This window comes from Mirounga leonina, unplaced genomic scaffold (genome assembly GCF_011800145.1).
Source record: "Mirounga leonina isolate KUSES-001 unplaced genomic scaffold, KU_Mleo_1.0 Mir_53, whole genome shotgun sequence".
Classification (NCBI taxonomy): domain Eukaryota; kingdom Metazoa; phylum Chordata; class Mammalia; order Carnivora; family Phocidae; genus Mirounga; species Mirounga leonina.
The window spans coordinates 91,945,592-91,957,141 of NW_023270807.1; the positions used below are offsets into that span (position 1 = coordinate 91,945,592).

The 11,550-nt window shown below is 33.4% G+C and overlaps 1 long non-coding RNA gene across 1 annotated transcript in view; it reads left to right on the plus strand.

Moving 5' to 3' along the window:
* The window catches only part of LOC118001467, a 10,080-nt gene extending 7,002 nt beyond the window's left edge, over positions 1 to 3,078 (plus strand). The window contains exons 2-3 of the long non-coding RNA XR_004676704.1: positions 811 to 880; positions 2,873 to 3,078. This is a non-coding gene — a long non-coding RNA (uncharacterized LOC118001467). The remainder of the gene's footprint in view (positions 1 to 810; positions 881 to 2,872) is intronic.
* Positions 3,079 to 11,550: the final 8,472 nt, after the last annotated feature.

Here is an 11,550-nt window from a genome sequence, read left to right on the forward strand (position 1 = left end):
TTCTTCTTCTTCTTCTTCTTCTTCTTCTTCTTCTTCTTCTTCTTCTTCTCCTTCTGTCTTACTCTCTTTCAATTTGAATGGCAACTGGGGCTCTGGGGTTCTGTTCTGAAAGGCTATATCAAAACAGCCATGGCTATAGCTGTGAGACACTACAATTTGCAGAGTCTTTGAGAAGTCTCCCTTGCTCAGGACTCCAGCTCTATTTCCCTGGGTATCCAACAAAATACATCCTCATTTTTGTTATTTTCTAGGTGGGTTATAATTGCAGTTTTGTAATTATGGTTGCCTTTCTGATATCAAGTGAGCTCTGTTGCTGGCTCCCTTAGATGCTTGACCAGTGTGGTTTATTAGTTCCTTGGACACAATGATGAGGAGCAGTGCAAAGAGTAGTGGGAAGTGCAATGAACTCTTCTGTTCCAGGCTAGTTATGGAGCAGCAAAAAGCCTTAGTACCAACTGATTTAGGCTCCAGAGAAGGCCTCTCTGCCCCCTTACCTCCTTAGGGACACCCAGTCTCGGAATGGCAGGAATTTAGCCAATGTCTTCAAATCTTCTAAAGGCCTTCTGAGCATCGACATGCACTTCAGACTGCTGTAGACCTTCTTCCAGAGCTGCAAATGAGGGTACAAAACAGATACCATTCAAGATACTAAAGAATATTCAATCATAAGGTCATAGCTCATATTTATATGTTGCATCCAACCACAACAATAATGGATTGAGTTTCTAGGAATAATAACATTTTAAGACATTTGTCCATCTTTTAAACTCTACTCTTTTCCTAGTTGTTCCTTTTCCTTTGCTTATTCAGGCATGAGGGGCCAGGACGGTTAGAATGTGAAAGATGCAGAAGCACCTACTTCCCTCTGGACTGCCCAAATGTGAGTCAAGGCTTAAGGGTCTAAGCTGTGTTTGCCATTGCTCAGCACTTTGGGGGAGAAGCAAATGTTTCCAAACACCTGAGGGCACTAGAGATTTAGATAATTGGGAAAAGATTTTTGGGCCATAAAATAAGAATACTTCATGAGTTGACCATTCAGGGTCAGATGATAGAATGTTGACTACAGATGATGACAGAGTGGATAAGAAACAACCTCAGGCCACATGTCCTTCTGCCCATCTCATGCATTCTGTATTTTCACAGGAAATCCTTAGTAAAGACTGATGAAAATTTAACTGGCTGATGAAAAGTTACCAAGAGCCAGTGACATAAAAGAAATTAGTTAAATTATACATTATTACATAAAGTTACATCTCATACATACTTGTTTTCTTTTTTTAAAGATTTTATTTATTTATTTGAGAGAGAGAGAGTGAGAGAGAGAGAGAGAGTACAAGAGTGGGGAGCGGGAGAGGGAGAAGCAGACTCCCCGCCGAGCAGGGAGCCCAATGCGGGACTCGATCCCGGGACTCCAGGATTATGACCTGAGCCAAAGGCAGTCGCTTAACCAACTGAGCCACCCAGGCGCCCCCACACTTGTTTTTCAGACTGGGATTGTTATTAGGAGACTGCTGTTGATGATAATGACATCACTCAAAAGATAATGACATCATGTGGTACACTACACCACATGCACTAAAACTGGTTAGGTGGCAGTGATGAGCTTAAACTGCATGTAAGTTAGCATCCGATAAGCTGTCTGGGGTCTGGGAATAACTTGAATATTATCCAGGAATCTTTGCCATCTTGTTTGTTTGCTGCTAAAAAATTTTCCATTAGGATAATATCATCCAGGGTTTTCATGTTTGCAATTAAAAACCTTCAATATAATGTGTTGTCATACTTCAGAATTAAAATTATTTTAAAATAATTATTTCATGTAGATTATATTTGTGTAAAGGAATAATGCGTTTTCTAACATTTATGTATAAGGTGTGAACAAATATGCAAACACAATAAGTATAATTTATGAAAGTCAACTCATTATTTACGCTTAAAATGCAGAAGTAGACTACAGAGAAGAAATATGAATGAGAATTTGAGTTACTTAGAAGATGGTCATTTAAATTACAAAATGACTCTGTTACAGGAAATTTGGTTTAATTATTTAAGAAATAGGTCACCATTCTATTTCTTATTGTGGTATTATTCCTCATAAATGACTGAATGATTTTCTTTCAGGTTTTTTTTCATATTATTTTGTGTGACTGGCTTTTATTGACTATTCATAAAGTACACTTAATAACTTCAGATATATTACAGATTCCTAGTTAATTAAATTTGTACAATATAAATTGACTAGGAATATAAATATATCCTTCCAATTTTATTTTAGATTACCACCTTCATGGTATTATAAACATATTTTTCTTAATGAATTAATGAGGCAGGATGATATACTGACTTGAAGAACACATTAGGAACTTTTTCCTTATCTTGATCTGTGATAAAATATCTGGGTAAAAAAGAGAAGTTATTTACATGTTTCTGATTGACATTTAAAGTACTCTATTATGCTATCTTCGTTGTCTTATCTCTCCATCACATTGCATTAATTAGCTAGTTTCTCTAAAATATGGGCCACCTCTTACTTACATTGGAATTGCCAGCATCCATAACAGTGCCTGGAACATAGCAGGTATGCAATTATAACTATTTTCTTCATAAGCCTCAATGTCTTATCTCTGTCATTGAAATAACAATTATAATACATTGCATCACCATGACAGGAGGAATAAATAAAGTAATATATTAATTTAAAAACTTTTAACTTATAAAACAATACTAATCTTACTAGATTTCATTATGTAGATTCTATTTATCCTTTAAGATGCACCTGAAAACATTTAATCTCTCTGAAGTTGTTCTGATTACCTAATTTTACAATTATTCCTTTCTTTCCCACACTCCAATTTTCTTTTTGTTTTTTTAGGTAATAAATTTAAAATAGGGTAATGCCATTTTAGAAACAAGAGAGACCTTAGTCCAAAATATACATTATGTGGAAGAAGAGGCTGAAGCCCAGAGAAACACAGTGGGAAGAAATGGAATCTTTTGACTTGGGTGACTGCTCTTTCTATGCTTGTACATGATGAGGAACTGATTGACAGGTTGTGTTAAAAACATCTCAATCTCTTTATCTGTAAAATCAAATGACATTAAAAGAGACTGTCTAGAGAATGTTGTGTTTCAGGACTGATCACAATATGTATGCCATATTGATTCTGCAACACAATTGTTCATTCCTAAAGATATTACAAATAAATTATACACCAGGGGAAACTGCCTTCAGAAAAAGGCATCTATATTAGCAGATGGCATTCTTTCATTTCATAAGGAAAATGAAGCTATCACGCATGACCAGCTTTAACCCTACTCCCTCAAGAAAAGAAACATCAGTATGCTTTCTTATGATACTAAGGTAAGGGAGTAAAATCCTTATATCTGTTCCAGACAGTTTTCATTCTTAGTGTTTAACCAAATCCTCCTCTGTCTTTTCTGGTACTTCGATCCATAAATTATTCCCACTTTCTTTTTTTTTTCTTTTCTTTTATTATGTTTTGTTAATCGCCATACATTACATCATCGGTTTCTGATGTAGTGTTCCATGATTCATTGTTTGCGTATAACACCTATTACCACATTTCCCATAAACATACTTCTGTTTTCTAAATAAGACTTCTTGACCCGTGGTCACCTATTGTTAGCATCATCTCTCCCTCTTCTTGCCTCTTGAAAAGGTGTCTTTATTTATTTATTTTTTTTCTTTTCCCCAACTTGATGCTTACTATCTAACCCACTGCTTTTAGGCAATGCATCCAGGTTTGGCAGGATGTGATCATTGATTTTATGTGTCAACCTGATTGGATCTCAGGTGCCCAAATATTTGGTATATATTATTTTGGGGTATGTCTGTAAGGTGTTTCCAGACAGAATTAGCATTTGGATTGGTGACCTCAGTAAACTGGTTTACCCTCCCCAATGTAGGTGGGCATGATCCAATCCTTTGAGGACCTGAATGGAACAAAAATGTGGAGGCAGAAAGAATTCATCATTTCCTGCCTGAGACATCTGTCTTCTACTGTTCTTGAGGCTCCTGGTTATCAGCCTTTCATATCTGGACTGGAATCTACATCATTGGCTCCCCTGGTTCTTAGGTCTTTGAACTAGAACTTAATTACATTATGGGCTCTCCTGGGTCTCCAGTTTGCAGACAGCAGATGGTGGACTTCTCAGCCTCCATAATTGTGCAAACCAATTTCTTATAATACATATATTTATACACACACACCCACACACACAATCTCCTATTGTTTCTGTTTCCCTAGAAAGCTCAACTGATATGCTGAAATGCAGGGTCTGAAATTTATATGCAGTTGTAGAGCTTTAAAATTCAAGTTTCAGTGGCTTCATGATAAATCTGCCATTGCCTCCAGGCTTATTTCTCTTTTCACCAACTATCAAGAATGCTCTCATTAGGGTCACCAAATACTTGTCGGTGTTAAGAGAGAGGGCACACGGGGCGCCTGGGTGGCTCAGTTGGTTAAGCAACTGCCTTCGGCTCAAGTCATGACCCTGGAGTCCCTGGATCGAGTCCTGCATCGGGCTCCCTGCTCGGCAGGGAGCCTGCTTCTGCCTCTGACCCTCCCCCCTCTCATGTGCTCTCTCTCTCTCATTCTCTCTGTCTCAAATAAATAAATAAAATCTTAAAAAAAAAAAAAAAAGAGAGAGGGCACACTTGAAAACTTGTGTGGATGAATTTCTAATTATATATTCAAAATACCTATCCCACCGGGTTTCAAAGGTGTTGCTTCTTTGTCATCTAGTGTCCAGTACTAATGCAGCATGACAGCATCTGCTTTTCATTCCATGGAAAGTAAACTTTTTTCCTGCTCACCCAAAACTTTCCTAGGGTTTTGGCTTCTTTTGTGTATGTTCATTATCCTGAAATTCAGAGGGAATGATCTCAGCGTGAGTCTGTGTCTGTACATAATGCTCTACAGTTGGTGACTTCTTACCATACAAACATTCAGAAGTATATCTAGCTCTTGGCAATGTTCTTCTATTTCACATTAATATTTTTTCTTAAAATTTGGAAATAATAAGAGGCATTTTATAAATACATATACATGTGCATATATATATGTGTGTACACAAAATTATTTATATAGATTTATTAAATATATGAAAAAATGGGATGAAACAACCATGGTTATTTCAGGGAGATTTGTATGAAGGAGGAAAAGAATAAAGGGAAACATTTACTTTCAGTTTTTTTCTTAAACAGCTTGTCATCTCATTGAAATAGAGTATACTGGACATATATAAACTGTACACTTAGGTAAGTTTTGACATGTGTACAACCATGAAGCCATCATCACAAACAAGATAATGAACATATCCATTACGGCTAGAAGTTTCCTCCTGGCTCTTTTTAATGTCTACTTCTTTTTCCTCCCCACCCACTTCTATTCCAAGGTTATTACTAAACTGTCTCCATCTATTAGTTTCTATTTTCCAGAATTTTATGTAAATAGAATCATAGAATATATATTCTTCTCTGTCTGGCTCCTTCCATGTCATTTAATTATTTTAAGATTCACCATGTTATATCAATAGTTAATAGTTCATTAGTTACTCTGATGAAATTTTGATTAACATTGCCTGTAATATATATATATATATATATATACACACACACACACACAGATCAATTTTGAAAGATTTTCATCTATTTTTTTAAAGATTTTATTTATTTATTTGAGAGAGAGAGAGAGAATGAGAGAGCACGAGAGGGGGGACGGTCAGAGGGAGAAGCAGACTCCCTGCCGAGCAGGGAGCCCGATGTGGGACTCGATCCCGGGACTCCAGGATCATGACCTGAGCCGAAGGCAGTCGCTTAACCAACTGAACCACCCAGGCGCCCAGAAAGATTTGTCATCTTAACAATATTGAGACATCTGACCAATTCCCATATTTAGGCCTCCTTTAAAATTCTAATGGCAATGGGGCATGTGGGTGGTTCAGTTGGTTGAGTTCGACTCTTGATTTCAGCTCAGGTCATGATCTCAGAGTCCTGAGATCCAGTCCCTCCTCATAGGACTCCACATTCAGCAGGGAGTTGGCTTGAGATTCTCTGTCCTCCTTTTGCCCCTGCCCCTGCTTGAGTGAGCTCTCTCTCTCTCATAAATAAATAAATAAATAAATAATAAATAAATAAATAAATAAATAAATAAATAAATAAATAAATAAATAAATAAATAAAATCTTTAAAATTCTAATGGTAATGATTTTTAGTTTTCAGTAAATAGGTCTGACACATCTTTTGCCAGACTTATCCCTAATTATTTCCTGTTTTTAATATTATTTAAGTAACATTACTTTGTATTTCAGTTTCTGATTATTCTTTGATAGTAAATTGAAGTTTAATTTATTTATGTATGTTGATCTTATATCCTGTAACTTGCTAAACTTCCTTATTATTTTTGGTAACTTTTAGGTTCCATTGTATTTTCTGCATGTATGAACATGTCGTCTTCAAATAAAGATAATTCCTGTAAAACCTGCATGAATTCTATTTTCCTTTTTTACCTATTTAACTGTCTACAATCTCCAGTACAGTGTTGAAAAGAGGTAGTGAAATCAAATACGCTTTTTTGTTTCTGATTTTAGAGTAAAAGCATTCAGTTATTCACAATTATATTTTTTTTCGTGAAAGCCTTTTATCAGGATGAGAGATCTCCATTCTATCTCTTAATTTCCAGAAAATATTAACAGGAGTCAATGTTAACTTTTGTGACATACTTTTTCTGCTTCTATTGAGATGATTATTTCTGAAATTATAATTTGTTAATATGGAGAATGATTGATTGCTTTTTGAATGTTAAACCAACTGTACTTTTCTCCACTTGATTACAATATATTATCATTTTTATTATTGTTGGGTTTGATTTGATAACATTTATTTGAAAATTTTTGCTTCATGAGGAGTCTTCACCTATAGTTTCTTTTGATACCTTTGTCTCCTTTTAGTAACAGAATGATTCTGGCTTCACAGAATAAGTTGGGAAGTATTTTCTTCTCTTACCATTTCTGGAAGAGTTTGTTCAGAATTGCTACTGTATCTTCTTTTAATGTTTGATTGAATTTTCCAGTAAAACCAATTAGCCCTGGATTTTTCCTTTTGGAAATTTTTTAATAACAAACTCAATTACTTTACTGATATTATTAAAAGTATCTATTTCTTTTTGAAATTGCTTTGGTGGTTTGTTTCTTTTAAGAAATGTATCCATTTATTCCATATTGTCATATTTGTTGGCATAAGATTATTTACAATATTCATCTATTAACTTTAATAACTGCAGAGTCTTAGTTATATTATTTCTCTAATTCTTGCTGTTGATAATATGAGTCTTCTCTATTTTTTTCCTGATCCTTCTAATTTAAGCATTATAAATTTATTGATCTTCTCAGGGAATCTATTTGGTTTCATATTTTCCTATTGTTAATCCATTTTCCATATCATTGATTTTTGTTCTATTTATTTTCTTTCTTCTTGTTTTTGGTTTAACTTCTTTTTCTCATTCCTTGTGATTCAGACTGAAGTAATTACCTTTTTTATTTCCTAATATAGGCTGTTAGTGCTATAAATTATCCAAGTATTGCTTTTGATATGTTGTGTTTTCATTTACATTCAGTTCAAATTTCTTATAATTCCCTTTTTGATTACCTCTTTAATCCATGGATTCTTTAGAAGTGTGTCATTTAGTTTCTAATATTTGCACATTTTCCAGAGATCTTTCAGGTATTGACTTCTAATTAATTATACTGTAGTTTGTATTACTTGAATGCTCTCAGATTTATTGAAACTTATTTTATTGTGCAAATACAGTCTAAGTCCCTCTTAATTATACAGGTTAACCCCATTCAATAGGAGAGCGGGCTCATAATGGCATGGCTACCAACGTGTGTATTGGCAATCATAACTGTTTATTATGTACTAGTCCTCATGCAACTGGGAACCCAACATGCCCTCATGGAACTTACATTGTATTCATGGAGGGGTACTAAAATAAAAACTTACACTAATAAGTGAACAAATGAACTATAGATTATATTAATTACTATGAAACACATAAGCAGGATATGGTGGTAAAATAAATGGGCTAGATGGTGCTGTTTTACTAAGGATAACCAGACTGTCTACAGAAGGACAACTGAGTCCTGAGGGTGGAATAAACCAGCTATCAAATAGCTGAGGAAGAAAATATCTTTTCTTTAAGCAGAGGAAATACTAGAAAGCAGAGAGAATACTAGAAAGAGCTTGGTATTGGAGCGTCAAAAGTGTGGATTAGAAAAGTTGATATAACTTAAAGGAATATGGCATGTGTTTGTAGAAGCCAATAGAAAGCATATGATTAATTATTTCAATCTTTTCCCAAGTAAACTAGAAAGTGACAGTGACATAAACTTATTTACTGTAAAAAAAGAAAAATAATAATCTGGCTGTTGTTTGGAGGATTGGAGTCTAGGGTAAAGGAGAGAGAATAGATATTTTGCTGATCAGAATAAAAGTTGACACAAAGATACCAGTTGGGAGGCTACACAATTTTCTAGGAAGACTAGGCTGCTAGAAGTGAATTAGAGGAGTGGATAGATAGTAAATATATTTTTCAGAGGTGTAGAACCAACTGGATTTGCTGATGGATTGGATATGGTGGGTGAAAGAAAAGGCAAATGAATCTCAAAACCATTATGCTAAGTGAAAGAAGTCAAACACAGAAGACTACATTCTGTATGATCCATTCATATGAATTTACAGATAAGGCAAAAGTCTAGTGACATAAAGCCAATCAGTAACTATCTAGGGCTGGAGGTCAGAGAAGGGGTGAATTCGAAAGTGTCAGAGGAATGTTTAGGGTGATTGGATATTTCTATATCTTGATTGTGATGAAGATTACATGACTATGTACAATTACTCAAATTCATATAACTATACGCCTACACTGTGGGAATTTTAATGTATGCAAATTATGCCACAATACAACTATTAAAATAGTCAAATATAAATTGGGACACATTTCCATCTAGCATTATAGATAAGGAAATTACTTTAAGATACAAAAAACAGGTAGAATTTTAGTATACCCAAATGCTCCATAAACACATCTTCTAAGAATATAAAATATTATAAAAATAGACTAAGCATATAAGAACATGAGAATTACCAAAAGAAATTAAAATGGTCAAAACATAGAAAAGTAGTCTTCTGGTTTCACTTATTATATGTAAAGTGACTGGAAATCATTGCTCTTTTCCTTACAACATGAACAGCCTGAACAAGAAAAACTAAAATCAATGCATTTTCTTAGACCCACCAGAGAATTTGGGTCACAGAGCAAACTACTTTGAAATCTCGAGGTACACTCAGGGAGATAGAGTACCTGAAATCAGCTCTCCTGGAGCAGAAATTATCAGACTCTGTAAAACAGTAGAAGAGCCTAAATAGTATTTTTGATATACTCCTGGGGGCTGAGTGGGGATTACTGTGAGAATAAAAAGCTCCTGAGGCCACAGGGAATAATACAAAGTACATTCTTAGAGCATAGAACAATTAAAAACTAGAAATCAATAAAAATGAGTTAGCTTAAAAATACCCAACTATTTGGAAATTAAATAATACATTTCTTAATAACGTGTGAGTAAAAGAAGAAGCCTCATGAAATTCAAAAAATATTTTGAACTAAATGAAAATAAATCTACAACTTACAAAATTTGTGGGATGCATCAAAAGTAGTCCTTAAGTGGAAATTTATAACATTAAATAATTTTAAAAAATATATATATAAATATATATATACATATATATGGGAGATTGTATATGTATATATATGTAATATATACATTTGTAATATTATAATTATATAATTACATATATATGTAACATTATATATATATATAATATTATACCTTAGAAAACTAGGCAAAGAAAACCAGAGCAAAGGGAATGATAGATTTTAAGCAGAAATCAATGTTATTGAAATCAGGAAAATGATAGAGAACATCTTTGAAACCAAAATTTAGTCCCTGGAAAAAATTACTAAAATTACTAAAATTCTTGCCATGTAGACCAAGAAAAAAAAAAAAAAGAACTAAAAGAGAGGTCTTCACTACTAATTCCATTGACATTGAGAGATAATAAGGTAATACTTTAAACATTATGCCTATATTTTGATCTCTTAGATGATAAGGACTAATTCATTGAAAGATACAAACTGTAGAAATTCACTCAAGGACAACTAGATAGCTGTTAACAAAATTGTATTAATTGCCAAAAAAAAAAATTCAAAACCCAAAATACCAGGCCCAGATGTTTTCAACATGAATTACACCAAAGGTGTAAGGAAGAAATAATATCAGATTAACACAAAGTTCTTTCAGAAAACAGTGGAGGAAGAAACAGTTCCCAGTGCATTCAAGAGACCAAGAGACCAGCATTATTCTATTATCAGAGCTATATATTACAAAAAAGAAAACTACAGACTCATATAGTCTCATACCCATAGACACAAGAATCCTTAAAACATATTAGCAAATTCAATTCAGCAATGTATATAAATATAATACATCATCACCAAATGTTATTCATTGGAATGCAAGGCTTGTTCAACATTTGCATATCATTATAATTCCTCATATTAACAAAATAAATATGATTATATCTATAGATGCAGAAAAAGTGTTTTATAAAGTTCAACAGGCATTCATGATAAAAATTCTCAAAAAAGTAAGCATAGAAGGAAAATTCTAATTAGGGTTTTTATATGAGAAACTGACAAGAAATATCACAGTTAATGAGAGACTGAACACTTTCCATCTAAAATCAGAAACAAGGTAAATATGTCCTCTTTCACCACTTCCTGTTCAACCTCATACTGGACATCTTACTACTGCATTAATATAAGAAAAAAAAGACATATCATTGGAAAGGAAGAAATAAAAAGGTATTTATTTGTAGATGAAATGATTGCCAATGTAGAGAATAACAAAGAATATACCAAAAAAAAAAAAAATCTTGTAACTAATAAGTGAGTATAGCAAAGTCTCAAAATACAAAAGTCAATTGCCTTCCTATATCCTAGCAATAAACAATAAGAAGTTGAAATGAAAGAAATACATTTATAATAGCATCCAAAACATATTCAGTGTTCTGCATCTGGCTAACTACAAAACCTGATAAAAGAAATAAATAAATAAAATCTAAACAAATTAAGAGATATTATGTATTCATGGATTGAAAGACTCAATATTTTTACAATATCAGTTCTTCTTAATTTGATCTATATTCAGTGCAATCCCAACCCAGCATTTCTTAATAGATATTGACAAATTGATTCTAAAATTTATATGGAAATGCAAAAGATCTAGCATGGCCCAAATAATACTGAAGAAGAACAAAGTTGAAGGAATCATAGTATCTGATATTAATAAAGGTACATTAATCAAGATAACATGGAATTATGAAAGAACAGACACATAAATAAATGAAACAAAATTGAGTACCCAGAATAGATCCACACAATATAGTAAACTGATTTTTGCAAAAGATCA